The following is a 17,090-nucleotide window of genomic DNA, read 5'->3' on the forward strand; positions in this document are numbered from 1 at the left end:
CTGCGGAGAAAGAGACCGCACCTGCTGTACTGTCCCAGGCCCCCTCCTCAAATTTTGCTTCTGCGGAGAAAAGGGTCGCGCCTGCGCTCAGAAGCCCGCACCTGCAAACCCAGGCCTGGGTTGGCTCCTCCACTTCTGCGATGACCAAGGCGCACCTGCGAGACCACACCTGCGGCCAGACCCTCCGCAGGTGCGAAGACACCAAAACAACAGCACTTCAGCAATTCCCTAAGTCCAAAAATGATCCAATTTCTATCCGATTCACACCCGGGGCCCCTCGAGACCCCGTCCGAATATACCAACAAGTTCCAAAACACAGAACGGACCTACTCGAGGCCACAAATCACATCAAACAATACAAATTCTATGAATCGCAACCCAAATTCAAGCCCATGAACTATGAACTTCCGAATTTCGAAACCGACGTCGATTCATATCAAAACAATTCCGATTGACACCAAATTTAGCACACAAGTCATAAATGACATTACGGATCTATTCCAACTTCCGAAATCGGTCCGACCCCGTTATCATTAAAGTTCACTCCCGGTCAAACTTCCCAAATTCCTCCAATTTCCAACTTCCGCCAAATCACGTCAAAACGACCTACGAACCTCTAAATCAACATCCGGACGCGATCTCAAGATAAAAATCACCATACGGAGCTATTGGAACTGTCAAAACTCCATTCTGGCGTAATCTTCACACAAGTCAAACTACGGTTAACTTCTACGACTTAAACTTCCAACTTAGTGACTATGTGTCCCATTTCACACAGAAACTCTCCCGAACCAGGCACCAAGCATCCCGGAAAGTTACGTAACCACAATATAACATGGAGGGAGCATAAATTAGGGGATCAGGGCTAAAATACTTAAAACGTCCGGCCGGGTCGTTACACATACTCATATGCAAGATTCTTATATCTTTTAAAGTTGAAATGGTATTTCAATAATTTAAAATTAAACAGAAATTATTATTATATAGGTATCATATTGATTATTATACTTAATTATTATATTCGATTAACCTTGAAAGCGTACATCAACGGAAAATTATTGTTAGACGATAAGAAAATAACTACCATGTGTTACTAAAAAAAATCTCCCATAAAAATATTTAAATATATCATATGTTTGTCAACTTTTTTAATTTTTACTAAACATATATTCACTTGTCAAAACTTTATCTATAACTTTAACAAAGTAAAATTCAAATAATATACTTGTAACCAAAAAATTTAAAAAAAGCCGAAAAATTAGACAAAATCGAACTAATCCAAATCGATAAAGTTGGTTTAGTTTTGATAAGATTCGAACTGATCTGGTCCATGTACACCCCTATGACATTTGTTATGTCATATAATTGAAAAGGAGAGGGAGTATTAATTCGCAAACTCACAAATAAAACCATGAATTGTCAAATTACACTACTAAGAAACAGTGTAATTCCGTCCGCTATTTCCGACCGAATTCAACCGATTTTAATTGGTCGGAAAAATGATGATCGCAAACGTGTACCGACCGAAATCGATCGGAATTCAAAGTGTTGAATGACTGTCAACTTTTATTTCCGACCGAAATCGGTCGGAAAGTAATGTTTTTTTAATTTTTAAATTCCGACTGAATTTGGTCGGATATATATANTATATATATATATATATATATATATATATATATATATATATATATATATATATCGACTGATTTCGGTCGGTTTTTTTTTCCGACCAAATACTATACATTTAGGTAGTGTGATTATGAATTTAGAATAAATCATCGACGAATCCACTTATTCTTAGTGTAATTATCAATTTATATAAGCTAATTATCACTAATACACTTCTACGTAATGTAATTATCAATTTACGATCGAATCGAAAAAAGGACTTATACTTAGTGTAATGTCAATCTATAAACTAATTACAACTAATACACTTACTAATTACTATAGTATAGTATAGTATAGCATATATATTGTGTGTGTGTATATATATATATATATATATATATATATATATATATATATATATATATATATATATATATATATATATACATATTAAGTGTGTGTATAGTATATAAGCTATATTAAGATGTGTGTGTGTGTGTGTATATCTGTGTATGTGTGTGTGTGTGTGTGTGTGTGTGTGTGTAGTATAGTATAGCATATATACTATGTGTATAATATATAAGCTATATTCGATATAACATTAGCTATATTAAGATGTCTATATAGTATATAGTATATCGAATATAGCTTATATATATAAGCTATACTATTTCGAATATAATACTATATTAAGATGTATATATATAGTATAGTATAGTATAGTATAGTATAGTATAGTATAGTATAGTATAGTATAGTATAGTTTAGTTTAGTTTAGTATAGTATAGTATAGTGTATATATATATATATATATATATAAAGCTATATTCGACCAAATATAGTATAGTATAGTATAGAATAGTATAGTATAGTTTAGTAATAGTATAGTATAGTATAGTATAGTTTAGTATAGTATAGTATATACATATATATATATATATATATATATATATATATATATATATATAAAAGTATTAAATATTATTTATTTAAAACCTCTTTATTATTTACACACAAATATTATTAAATTTATATTTTAATTTGTATAAAAGCATTTTTTCGACCGAATTCGGTCGGAAATATTGAATTATAATTAATTCGGTTGGTTAACTTTCCGACCGAATTCGATCGGAAATTTGGAAAATCTTTAATAAATAATTATTTTTGTACATTATATACAAGGTTGACTAAATATTTGTTCAATTTCCGATCGAATTCGGTCGGAAATTCGGTAAATTTTTAATAAATAATTATTTTTGTACATAATATACAAATATGACCAAATATTTGACCAATTTTCGACCGAAATCAGTCGGAAATTTTATTTTTTTTTGCTGATATATGTATTAAACATTGTTTATTTAAAATCTTTTTATTATTTACACACACAAATATTATTAAAATTATATTTTAATTTGTACAAAAGCATTTTTCCTACAGATTTCTGTCGGAAATATTGAATTATAATTATTTCGGTTGGTCAATTAAATATATATAATTTTTTTCTTGGGCGGGAAACAAAAACTTCGAACTTTCCGACCGAATTTGGTCGGAAATTTGGGATTTTTGTAATAAATAATTATTTTTGTAAATTATATACAAGTATGACCAAATATTTGACCAATTTCCGACCGAAATTTGTCGGAAATTGACTGATTTTGGTCGGGTTTTTTTCCAACCGATTTCGGTCGGAAATTCTTGGACGGAAATCACCTGATTTCTAGTAGTGTGAGACCTATGTAACCTAGAGATCTCAGGGATCGGTACGGAGACGTTTGTATTTATCCCCTAGAGGCTACAGAGTTAGGAAAACTTCACATTTGTTCTTTCTTGTCATGCGGTTTGGTTTCTCAATGCTAATTGAAGTTCTACTCTGTTCTTTCGCAGATGATGAGAACACGCGCTTCCTCATCTACCGATCAGCAGCCCGAGCCCCCAGCAGCAGCTCCCACTAGGGGCAGAGGGCGAGGCCGAGGCAGGGGCAGAGCTCAGCCCAGGGCAACAGTACCCGTAGCGGAGCCTCAAGTTGATTTTGATGACGAGGTTCCAGCCCCAGCAGTTCCAGTGGTCCTAGCTTAGGTCCCAGAGGAGTTTATTGCTACCCCAGTTCTTCAGGATGCTCTGGTCCGTCTAGTGGGCCTTATGGAGAGTGTCACCAGGGCAGGTTCGCTCCATGTAGCACCAGCCGTCTCTCAGGCTGGGGGAGGAGCCCAGACTCCTGCTACTCGCACTCCGGAACAGGTAGCTTCCCAGTTTCAGACTCCAGCAGCTCAGCCAGTTAGAGCGGTTCAGCCGGGTGTGGTAGCTCAGACCGACAATGGTGCAGCCATGTCTGCCGATGCTTTGTGGAGATTGGACAGGTTTACCAAGCTCTTCACTACTACCTTCAACGGTGCATCTACTGAGGATCCCCAGGATTATCTAGACAGCTGTCATGAGGTTCTTCGGAACATGGGTATTGTTGAGACCAATGGGGTTGATTTTGCTACATTTCGCTTGTCTGGATCCGCCAAGACTTGGTGGAGGGATTATTGCTTCGCTAGACCAGCAGGATCGCCAGCCTTGACCTGGGAGCAGTTCACACAGCTATTTCTTGAGAAGTTTCTCCCTATTACATAGCGAGAGGCCTATCGGAGGCAGTTCGAGCGCCTTCAGCAGGGATCCATGACTGTCACCCAGTACGAGACCAGATTTATAGATTTGGCTCGCTATGCCCTTATTATACTTCCCACTGAGAGGGAGAGAGAGACGGTTTATTGATGGACTCATTCAGCCGATTCGTCTCCAGATGGCTAGAGAGGCTGGGAGTGAGATATCCTTCCAGGAGGCGGCCAATGTGGCCTGGAGAGTTGAGATGGTACTATCACAGGAGGGTGGTCATGGAGCGGATAAGAGGCCCCGTCATTTAGGGAGATTTAGTGGTACCTCGTCTGGAGGTAGAGATTCATATGGTAGAGGCCATCCTCTTAGGCCCTTTCAGTCAGCCCTTCAGGTTTCTCATGGTGCTTCAGGTGGCCGTGGTTTTCGCATGCAGTATTCTGATCAGCAGCCCTACAGCACCACCAGCTCCCATCAGTGCACCACCGATCCAGAGTTTTCGGGGAGGTCATTCAGGTCGCCAGGGTCAGTCTTAGTTTCCTCAGCCACAGCATTCTGGTGGATGTTATGAGTGTGGTGAGTATGGTTATGTCCGGAGGGCTTGTCCGAGGTTGGTGGGTACTCAGTCGCAGCAGCAGGGTTCCCGTGCTATGATTCAGGCACCAGATGTTCCACAGACCGCTCAGCCAGCTAGGGGCGAGGGTAGAGGTGCTAGAGGTGGAGGTAGAGGATTTAGAGGTGGAGCTCAGACCGCCAGAGGTGGAGGCCAGCAGCTGCAGGCCATCCCAGAGAGGTAGTACAGGGCGGTGGGGCCCAACCCCGATGTTATGCTGTTCCAGCCAGGCTCGAGGCTGAGGCTTCAGATGCAGTTATCACAGGTATTGTTCTGATTTGTGATAGAGATGCTTCAGTGTTATTTGATCCAGGGTATACATACTCTTATGTGTCATCTTATTTTGCACCGTATCTAGTTGTGCCTAGTGATTCTCTGAGTGTCCCTGTATATGTGTCTACACCGGTGGGTGATTCTATCGTGGTATATCGAGTCCATCGTTCTTGTATTGTGGTGATTGGGGCTCTTGAGACTCGTGTAGATTTATTGCTTCTAGACATGGTTGACTTTGATGTTATATTGGGGATGGACTGGTTATCACCTTACCACGCTATCTTGGACTGTCATGCCAAGACTGTGACATTAGTTTTGCCGGGTTTGCCTCGTTTAGAGTGGAGAGGGACTCCTGTTCATTCTACCCGCAGTGTTATCTCGTATGTGAAGGCTCGGCGTATGGTCAAGAAGGGGTGTTTGGCTTATTTGGCATATGTTCGTGATTCTAGTGCTGAGGTCCCTTCTGTTGATTCTGTGCCTGTTGTCCGTGAGTTTCCTGAGGTATTCCCTTCAGACCTGTCTGGTATGCCGCCCAATAAGGATATTGACTTTGCATTGATGTGGCTTCGGGCACTCAGCCCATTTCTATCCCGCCATATCGTATGGCCCCGCCTGAGTTGAAAGAGTTAAAGGAACAGTTGCAAGATTTGCTTGAGAAGGGTTTCATTAGGCCCAGTGTTTCGCCTTGGGGTGCGCCGGTGTTGTTTGTTAGAAAGAAGGATGGGTCAATGAGAATGTGTATTGATTACCGGCAATTGAACAAGGTTACAATCAAGAATAAGTATCCGCTGCCGAGGATTGATGATTTGTTCGATCAGCTTCAGGGTGCCAAGGTATTTTCAAAGATTGACTTGCGATCTGGCTACCATCAGTTGAGGATTAGGGCATCCGATGTCCCTAAGACAGCTTTTCGCACTTGGTACGGGCATTATGAGTTCTTGGTTATGTCATTCGGGTTGACAAATGCCCCAGCAGCTTTTATGGATTTGATGAACCGAGTGTTCAGGCCTTATTTGGATTCGTTCGTGATAGTCTTCCTTGATGATATATTGATATATTACCGCAGCCAGGAGGAGCACGAGCAGCACCTTAGAGTGGTTCTTCAGACTCTGAGGGATAGTCAGTTATATGCAAAGTTCTCGAAGTGTGAGTTCTGGTTGAGTTCAGTTGCATTTCTGGGTCATGTTGTGTCGGCAAAGGGTATTCGGGTTGACCCGAAGAAGATCGAGGCAGTCAAGAACTGGCCTAGACCAGCATCAGCTACAGAGATTCAGAGTTTCGTGGGATTGGCAGGCTACTATCGTCGGTTCGTAGAGGGGTTTTCATCTATTGCAGCCTCGATGACCAGGTTGACCCAGAAGGGTGCCCAGTTCAGGTGGTCGGATGAGTGTGAGGCGAGCTTTCAGAAGCTCAAGACAGCTCTGACTACGACACCAGTGTTGGTTTTGCCCATATGTTCAGGGCCTTATACGGTTTATTGTGATGCTTCTCGTATTGGGCTTGGTACAGTGTTGATGCAGGATGGCAAGGTCATTGCCTATGCTTCACGACAGTTGAAGATTCATGAGAAGAACTATCCGGTTCATGATTTGGAGTTGGCAGCCATAGTTCACGCATTGAAGATTTGGAGGCATTATCTGTATGGTGTGCATGCGAGGTGTTCACGGATCACAAGAGTCTTCAGTATTTGTTCAAGCAAAAGGAGTTGAATTTGAGGCAGAGGAGGTGGTTGGAGTTGTTGAAAGATTAGATATCACCATTTTATATCATCCGGGAAAGGCCAATGTGGTGGCCGATGCTTTGAGTAGGAAGTCAGCCAGTATGGGCAGTCTTGCTTATATTCCGGTCGGTGAGAGACCGCTTGCTTTGGATGTTCAGGCTTTAGCCAATCAGTTCGTGAGACTGGATGTTTCTGAGCCCAGTCGTGTGTTAGCTTACACGGTCACTCGTTCTTCATTATTGGGGCGTATCCGTGATCGGCAGTATGATGATCCCCATTTGTGTGTCCTTAGAGACACGGTGCAGCGCGGAGGTGCCAAGCAGGTTACCTTAGGTGATGATGGAGTTTTGAGATTGCAGGGTCGAGTTTGTGTGCCTAATGTGGATGGGCTCCGAGAGTTGATTTTAGAGGAGGCCCATAGCTCCCGGTACTCTATTCATCCGGGCGCCGCAAAGATGTATCAGGATTTGCGGCAGCATTATTGGTGGCGTAGGATGAAGAAGGATATTGTTGCATATGTAGCTCGGTGTTTGAATTGTCAGCAGGTTAAGTACGAGCATCAGAGGCCTGGTGGTTTATTTCAGAGGATTGAGCTTCCCGAGTGGAAGTGGGAGCGGATCACTATGGACTTCGTTACTGGACTCCCGCAGACTCGGAAGAAGTTCGACGCAGTATGGGTCATTGTTGATAGGCTGACCAAGTCAGCGCATTTCGTTCCTGTGGCAGTCTCCTATTCTTCTGAGAGGTTAGCTGAGATCTATATCCGGGAGATTGTTCGCCTTCATGGTGTGCCCGTGTCTATCATTTCGGACCGAGGTACGCAGTTTACCTCGCGCTTCTGGAGAGCAGTTCAGCGAGAGTTGGGCACGCGGGTTGAGTTGAGCACAACATTTCATCCCCAGACGGACGGACAGTCCGAGCGGACTATTCAGATATTGGAGGATATGCTCCGAGCTTGTGTCATTGACTTTGGAGGCTCGTGGGATCAGTTTTTGCCTTTAGCAGAGTTCGCCTACAACAACAGCTACCAGTCGAGTATCCAGATGGCTCCTTATGAGGCTTTATATGGTAGGCGGTGTCGGTCTCCGGTTGGATGGTTTGATACGGGAGAGGCTCGGTTGTTGGGTACGGATCTGGTTCAGGAGGCCTTGGACAAGGTCAGGATTATTCAGGATAGGCTTCGTACAGCTCAGTCCAGGCAAAAGAGTTATGCAGACCGCAAGGTTCGAGATGTGGCTTTTATGGTCGGTGAGCGGGTATTACTCCGAGTGTCGCCTATGAAGGGCGTGATGAGATTCGGGAAGAAGGGCAAGCTTAGCCCTAGGTTCATTGGTCCATTTGAGATTCTTGATCGAGTGGGAGAGGTGGCTTATAGACTTGGATTACCACCGAGCTTATCAGCCGTGCATCCAGTATTTCATGTGTCCATGCTTCGGAGGTATCACGGCGATCCATCCCACGTGTTAGATTTCAGCACTGTCCAGTTGGACAAGGACTTGTCTTATGAGGAGGAGCCGGTAGCTATTCTAGACCGGCAGGTTCGTCAGTTGAGGTCGAAGAGTTTTCCTTCTGCTCGTGTTCGGTGGAGAGGTCAGCCTGCTGAGGCATCGACCTGGGGGTAAGAGTCCGATATGCGGAGCCGTTATACCCATCTTTTTCCCGACTCAGGTACTTCCTTCTTATGTCCGTTCGAGGACGAACGGTTGTTTTAGAGGTGGAGGATGTGATGACCCAAAAGGTCATCACTTGTTTTTAATTTTAATTCTGTGCTTCCGAGGCCTTGAAAACCTCATTTACCATCACCTCGATTTGTGTGTGCAGTCCGGGCGCGTAGCCAGAAAGCTTAAATATGAAAATCTGTGAAAAATGGTAAAATTTGGTTATAAAATGAGCTAATTTGACTTCAGTCAACGTTTTGGGTAAATGGACCCGGATCCGTGATTTGACGGTCCCGGAGGGTCCGTAGGAAAATATGGGACCTGGGCGAGTGCCCGGAATCGAATTCCGAGGTCCCAAGCCCGAGAAATGAATTTTTAAAGGAAATTATTTTCTGAAATTGTTTAAGGAAATTTGAAATGAAATTTGATTAGAACGTGTTGGTATCGGGCCAGTATTTTGGTTCCGGCGCCCGGTACAGGTCTTATATATGATTTAAGATGTTTCTGTAAAATTTGGTGAAAAACGAACGTCGTTTGACGTGATTCGGACCTAAATTGCTAAATTTGATACTTGATGAAGTTTGAGAAAAAGTTCTTGATTTTGAGGTTTGATTCATTGTTATTGAGGTTATTTTGGTGATTTGATCGCACGGATAGGTTTATATGAGGTTGTTGAGTTAGTAAGTGTGTTTGGTTAGGAGCCCCGAGGGCTCGGGAGTGTTTCAGAGGTGATTCGGGAAGTTTTAGACCTAAGAAAAAATGCAGAAACCACTGTTGTTGCACCAGTTCTGGTGTAACCGCACCTGCAGTCCTTTGGCCGCAGATGCGGACCCGCAGGTGCACACAGTGGGTCGCAGATGCGGTCTTCCTTTGCAGATGCGGATATTTTTCCGCAGAAGCGGACCTTTTCTCACAGGTGCGGCCTCAGCGGGGCCTATCCATTTCCGCAGAAGTGCCCTCTTTTCTGCACGTGCGGTGGAACAGATGCGACCCCTGAACCGCAGATGCGGAAGTCGGGCAGTGAGTCTTTTTAAAAACATAACTTCAGCGATTTTCTTTCAAACTTTCTCAAAAATTAGAAGACTAGGGCGATTTTCTCAAGAGGTTTTCTTCTCAAATCACAAGTAAGCACTTATTAACTGATTTCTTTCAATTATCTAATGTTTTAATCAAATTTTATAAATAATCTTAGGGTTTTAACGGTAGAAAATTGGGGAATTGGGTAGAGTTAGGGCTTTTTAATTATTTGGGAATTTGACCTCGTTTTGGGGTCGGATTTCAAAACAAATGATATATTCGGGCTCGTGGGTGAATGGGTGATCGGGTGTTGGTCCGAACCTCGTGTTTTGACCAAGCGGGCCCGAGGTCAATTTTTGGGTTTTTGGGAAGAATGATTAAATAGCTATAATTGAGCATTGGAATTGGATTGTTTATTATTTATTGATGTTATTAAGTCGATTATGTATAGATACGATTGTGTTGGAGCCAAATTCGAAAGGAAAGGCGGTATTTGAGGCTTGAGTTGGCCGTGGAAGTTTGAGGTAAGTGTTTGGTCTAACCTTAGCTTGAGGGATTAGGAGTTGAGTCCTATTTTCTATGTGGTATTAGTTGTGTACGACGTATAGGCATGGTGACGAGTATCTATACGTTGGTGTCTAGCATGACCGTGAGTCTTTATATTGTGAATATCCTGATTTCGTTGTATTCTTCATGCTTTGGTGATGATTTCTAGTTGTTGTGAAAAGTTTGTGGAAGGAATTGAGACCTTTGAACATCTTGGAGTATTGGCTCGAGTTATATTATGAATTGTGAAAGTATATGAGATTATTGAACCCTTTGGAGCATTGGCTCAAGTGGTAAAGTGAGTTACGAAGTATAAGNATCAGTGCACCATCGCTTCAGAGTTTCCAGGGTCGCCAGCCCCAGCAGTCGAGGGCTTGTTTCACTTGTGGCGACACGAGGCACATTGATAGGTATTGCCCTCGAGCACCGAGTAGCTCTCAGCACCAGGGTTCCCGTGCTATGGTTCAGGAACCAACAGTTCCACAGCCCGCTCAGCCAGCTAGGGGTGGGGGTAGAGGTGCTAGAGGTGGAGGTAGAGGTGCTAGAGGTGGATCTCAGACCGCTAGAGGTGGAGGCCAGCCAGCTGCAGGCCGTCCTAGAGATGTAGTTCAGGGTGGTAGGGCCCAGCCCCGATGTTACCTCATCTATCCAGTCCCGAGGCTGAGGCTTTAGATGCAGTTATTACAGGTATGGTTCTGGTTTGTGATAGAGATGCTTTAGTGTTATTTGATCCAGGGTCTACATACTCGTATGTGTCATCTTATTTTGCACCGTATCTGGTCATGCCTAGTGATTCATTGATTGTTCCTGTTTATGTGTCTACACCGGTGGGTGATTCTATTATGGTAGATCGAGTCCATCGTTCTTGTATTGTGCCGATTGGGGGTCTTGAGACTCGTGTAGATTTGTTGCTTCTAGACATGGTTGATTTTGATGTTATATTGGGGATGGACTGGTTATCACCTTACCATGCTATCTTGGACTCTCATGCCAAGACTGTGACCTTTAGCTTTACTGGGTTTGCCTCGTTTAGATTGGAGAGGGACTCCTGGTCATTCTACTTGTAGTGTTATTTCTTATGTGAAGGCTCGGCGTATGGTCGAGAAGGGGTGTTTGGCCTATTTGGCTTATGTTCGTGATTCTAGTGCCGAGTTTCCTTCTATTGATTCTATGCCCGTTGTTCGGGAGTTTCCTGAGGTATTTCCTTCGAACCTGCCGGGTATGCCACCCGACAGGGATATTGACTTTCGCATTGATTTGGCTCCGGGCACTCAGCCCATTTCCATCCCGGCGTATCGTATGGCCCCGCCTGAGTTGAAAGAGTTAAAGGAGCAATTGCAAGACTTGCTTGAGAAGGGTTTCATTAGACCCAGTGTTTCGCCTTGGGGTGCGTCGGTGTTGTTTGTTAAAAAGAAGGATGGGTCAATGAGAATGTGTATTGATTATCGGCAATTGAACAAGGTTACAATCAAGAATAAGTATCCGCTGTCGAGGATTGATGATTTGTTCGTTCAGCTTCAAGGTGCCAAGGTATTTTCAAAGATTGACCTGCAATTTGGCTACCATCAGTTGAGGATTAGGGCATCCGATGTCCCTAAGACAGCTTTCTGCACTTGGTACGGGCATTATGAGTTCTTGGTTATGTCATTCGGGTTGACAAATGCCCCAGCAGCTTTTATGGATTTGATGAAACGAGTGTTCAGGCCTTATTTGGATTCGTTCGTGATAGTCTTCATTGATGATATATTGATATATTCCCGCAGCCAGGAGGAACACGAGCAACACCTTAGAGTGGTTCTTCAGACTCTGAGGGATAGTCAGTTATATGCAAAGTTCTCGAAGTGTGAGTTCTGGTTGAGTTCAGTTGTATTTCTGGGTCATGTTGTATCAGCAGAGGGTATTCAGGTTGATACGAAGAAGATTGAGGCAGTCAAGAACTAGCCTAGGCCTGCATCAGCCATAGAGATTCGGAGTTTCTTGGGATTGCCAGGCTACTATCGTCGGTTCGTGGAGGGGTTTTCATCTGTTGCAGCCCCGATGACCAGGTTAACCCAGAAGGGTGCCCAGTTCAGATGGTTGGATGAGTGTGAGGCGAGCTTTCAGAAGCTCAAGACAGCTCTGACTAAGACAGCAGTGTTGGTTTTGCCCACAGGTTCAGGGCCTTATACAGTTTATTGTGATGCTTGTCGTATTGGGATTGGTACAGTGTTGATGTAGGATGGCAAGGTCATTGCCTATGCTTCACGACAGTTGAAGATTCATGAGAAGAACTATCCGGTTCATGATTTGGAGTTGGCAGCCATAGTTCACGCATTGAAGATTTGGAGGCATTATCTGTATGGCGTGGCATGCGAGGTGTTCACGGATCACAAGAGTCCTCAGTATTTGTTCAAGCAAAAGGAGTTGAATCTGAGGCAGAGGAGATGGTTGGAGTTGTTGAAGGATTATGATATCACCATTTTATATCATCCGGGAAAGGCCAATGTGGTGGCCGATGCTTTGAGTAGGAAGTCAGCCAGTATGAGCAGTCTTGCTTGTATTCCGGTCGGTGAGAGACCACTTGCTTTGGATGTTCAGGCTTTAGCCAATCAGTTCGTGAGACTGGATGTTTCTGAGCCCAGTCGTGTGTTAGCTTGCATGATCGCTTGTTCTTTATTCTTGGAGCGTATCCGTGATCGGCAGTATGATGATCCCCATTTGTGTGTCCTTAGAGACACGGTGCAGCGCGGAGGTGCCAAGCAGGTTACCTTAGATGTTGATGGAGTTTTGAGATTGCAGGGTCGAGTTTCTGTGCCTAATGTGGATGGGCTCCGAGAGTTGATTTTAGAGGAGGCCCATAGCTCCCGGTACTCTATTCATCCGGGCGCCGCAAAGATGTGTCAGGATTTGCGACAGCATTATTGGTGGCGTAGGATGAAGAAGGATATTGTTGCATATGTAGCTCGGTGTTTGAATTGTCAGCAGGGTAAGTACGAGCATCAGAGGCCTGGTGGTTTATTTCAGAGGATTGAGCTTCCCGAGTGGAAGTGGGAGCGGATCACTATGGACTTTGTTACTGGACTCCCGCAGACTCGAAAGAAGTTCGACGCAGTATGTGTCATTGTTTATAGGCTGACCAAGTCAGCGCATTTCATTCCTGTGGCAGTCTCCTATTCTTCTGAGAGGTTAGCTGAGATCTATATCCGGGAGATTGTTCGCCTTCATGGTGTGCCCGTGTCTATCATTTCGGACCGAGGTACGCAGTTTACCTCGCGCTTGTGGAGAGCAGTTCAACGAGAGTTGGGAACGCGGGTTGAGTTGAGCACAACATTTCATCCCAGACGGATGGGCAGTCCGAGCGGACTATTCAGATATTGGAGGATATGCTCCGAGCTTGTGTCATTGACTTTGGAGGCTCGTGGGATCAGTTTTTGCCTTTAGCAGAGTTCGCCTACGACAACAGCTACCAGTCGAGTATCCAGATGGCTCCTTATGAGGCCTTATATGGTAGGCAGTGTCGGTTTCCGGTTGGATGGTTTGTGCCGGGGGAGGCTCGGTTGTTGGGTACGGATCTGGTTCAGGATGCCTTGGAAAAGGTCAGGATCATTCAGGATAGGCTTCGTTCAGCTCAGTCCAGGCAAAAGAGCTATGCCGATCGCAAGGTTCGAGATTTAGCTTTCATGGTCGGTGAGCGGGTATTGCTCCGAGTGTCGCCTATGAAGGGCGTGATGAGATTCGGGAAGAAGGGAAAGCTTAGCCCTAGGTTCATTGGTCCATTTGAGATTCTTGATCGAGTGGGAGAGGTGGCTTATAGACTTGCATTGCCGCCGAGCTTATCAGTCGTGCACCCAGTGTTTCATGTGTCCATGCTCCGGAAATATCACGGCGATCCATCCCACGTGTTAGATTTCAGCACTGTCCAATTGGACAAGGACTTGTCTTACGAGGAGGAGCCGATGGCTATTCTAGACCGGCAGGTTCGTCAGTTGAGGTCGAAGAGTTTTCCTTCTGCTCGTGTTCAGTGGAGAGGTCAGCCTGCTGAGGCATCGACCTGGGAGTCCGAGTCCGGTATGCGGAGCCGTTATCCCCATCTTTTCCCCGACTCAGGTACTTTCTTCTTATGTCCGTTCGAGGACGAACAATTGTATTAGAGGTAGAGAATGTGATGACCCAAAAGGTCATCACTTGTTTTTAAGCTACATTCTGTGTTTCCGAGGCCCTGAAAACCTTATTTAGCGTCACCTCGATTTGCGTGCGCAGTTCGGGCGCGTAGCTGGAAAGCCTAAATGTGGAAATCTGTGAAAAATGATAAGTTTTGACTATAAAATGAATAAATTTGACTTCGGTCAATGTTTTGGCTAAACGGACCCGAACCCGTGATTTGACGGTCCCGGAGGGTCCGTAGAAAAATATGGGACCTGGGCGTATGTCCGGAATCGAATTCCGAGGTCCCAAGCCCGAGAAATGAATTTTTGAAGGAAATTGTTTAAGGAAATTTGAATGGAAATGTGATTAGAACATGTTAGGATCGGGCCCGTATTTTGGTTCCGGTGCCCGGTACAGGTCTTATATATGATTTAAGATATTTCTGTGTAATTTGGTGAAAAACGGACGTCGTTTGACGTGATTCAGACCTAAATTGCTAAAGTTGATGTTTTATGAAGTTTGAGAAAAATCCTTTGATTTTGAGGTTTAATTCGTTGTTATTGAGGTTATTTTGGCGATTTGATCGCACGAATAAGTTCGTATGATGTTGTTGAGTTAGTACGTATGTTTGGTTAGGAGCCCCGAGGGCTCGGGTGTGTTTCGGATGTGTTTCGGGAAGTTTTGGACTTAAGAAATGTTGCAGATTTTGCTATTCAGTGCACAGGGAAATTGTTCTTCGCGTTCGCGTGGTCCCACACGCGAACGCGTAAGGCAAAATTCCCAAGTGCCAGTTTTCTTCTTCGCAAACGCGAAGGTTGAGACGCGAACGCGAAGCTGAGGGGGGAGACCCTTCGCGAACGCGTCCCTCCACTCGCGAACGCGTAGGGTTCTGGGGAGGGGACACCGAAATTTGTTCATCGCGAACGCGATCCTTGGCACGCGAACGCGAGAGCTTGAGGAGATTTCCTTTCCGCGAACGCGAGCCGCTTAACGCGAATGCGAGGTCTGTGGAACCTGACTCATCGCGACGCGATGTGTCCGATCGCAAACGCGAAGAAGTTTTGCCCATTTTTTTAAAAGACCCAAAACAGTAGCATTTCGGATTCATTCAAAATTTCATAAACTTCTTCATCTTACTCCAAATTGGGCGTTTTTGAAAGAGGAATCCATCACAAAATTCCATAGGTATGTAATCTTAGACTCATTTTTTCAAGTTTCCATTAACACCCATTATATTTCTTAGGCCTAAAACATGAGATTTAAGGTTGTAAAAGGATTAGGGATTTGGTGTAGAGTTAGGGCCTTTTTTGATTAAATTTGTGATTTAGACCTGTTTTGGGGTCGAATTCTGGAAATTAACTTATATTTTTTGGCTCGTGGGTGATTTGATTTTGGTTCCGAACCTCGTGTTTATTTGACCAAGGCGGGCCCGGGGTCGATTTTGGTTTTTGGGAAAGAATGATTAGGAAAGCATATAATTAAGCATTGGAATTGGATTGTTTAGCATTTATTGATGTTAATTGATCAATGCATAGATACGATTGTGTTGGAGCCAAATTCGAAGGAAAGGCGGTATTTGAGGCTTGAGTTTGGCCGTGAAGTTTGAGGTAAGTGTTCGGTCTAACCTTAGCTTGAGGGATTAGGAGTTGAGTCCTATTTAGCTATTTTGCTTTCTTTGAGTACGACGTATAGGCATGGTGACGAGTATCTATACGTTGGCGTTTGAGTCATGAGCCGTGAGTCCTAAAATTGACTTGATGTATTCTTAAATGATCCTACGAATGCTTTAGTGGGTGAATTATTGATAATGAGTAAAGACTTAGTTTATTTTCGTGGAAGTTACTTATGATTGAGAAATGGTGATAACTGAGATGAGTAGGAGTTGAGCTAAGATTGGTTATAGCTGATTCTCCCTTGCCGGGACGTATATACTTGTATTGTTGATCCCTTGCCGGGACTGTTATTATGATCACTGTTGATATTATATATGGATCGGGTTGCGCGCCGCAACATTATTATATATATGTGGATTGGGTTGCACGCCGCAACAGATATTATATTGGATCGGGTTGCACGCCGCAACAGATAATATATTGGATCGGGTTGCACGCCACAACAGATAGTATATTAGATCGGGTTGCACGCCGCAACAGATATTATATTGGATCGGATTGCACGCCGCAACAATGTTAAATGATAAGGGATCGGGTTGCGCGCCGCAACAGTAGTATTATTGCTTTGTTGTAGATATTGAGTTGTCCTTCCATATTTTATTAAATTACTGTTGGATTTGATATGTTTCCCCGAAGCATGTACCCCCTCCCATTTAAACTGTTTATTTCTGTCTATTTTCCGCCATATATTATATAACTGTACAGGTTTATCTGGAGTCTAGTCCTAGCCTCGTCACTACCTCGCCGGGGTTAGGCCAGACACTTACCAACACATGGGGTCGGTTGTGCTGATACTACACTCTGCACTCTGTGCAGATACCGAGGCAGCACTGGGACAGCAGCAGTAGTTCGGGAGCCAGCCTTCAATCCACCGAGACATCGAGGTAGCCCTGCAGGCGTCCGCAGGCCCGGCGTCTCCTCTATCTTTTATTATGTTCTGTTATCTCTTGTATTCGAGACAGACAGTGTTACTTTCTTTCAAACAGTTGTATTAGTAATCTTAGTAGTCCGCGTGAATGATGTGACACCAGTTTCTGGGTAGAGGTATATGTGAATTTCCTTATCATTTTGGTTCATTTTGTCTAAGTCTTCCGCTTAAATCTCATATTCCGTTGTTATTTAAATGTTTATCGCTTGCTAATATATTTTGTAAAAAGGATTAAAACAAAGGAGTTAAGAATTCATAATTTGGTGGCTTGCCTAGCCTTCTACGAGTAGGCGCCATCACGACTTAGTTACAGAAGTCCATGGCTGCA

Source organism: Nicotiana attenuata, unplaced genomic scaffold (genome assembly GCF_001879085.1).
Source record: "Nicotiana attenuata strain UT unplaced genomic scaffold, NIATTr2, whole genome shotgun sequence".
Taxonomy (NCBI): domain Eukaryota; kingdom Viridiplantae; phylum Streptophyta; class Magnoliopsida; order Solanales; family Solanaceae; genus Nicotiana; species Nicotiana attenuata.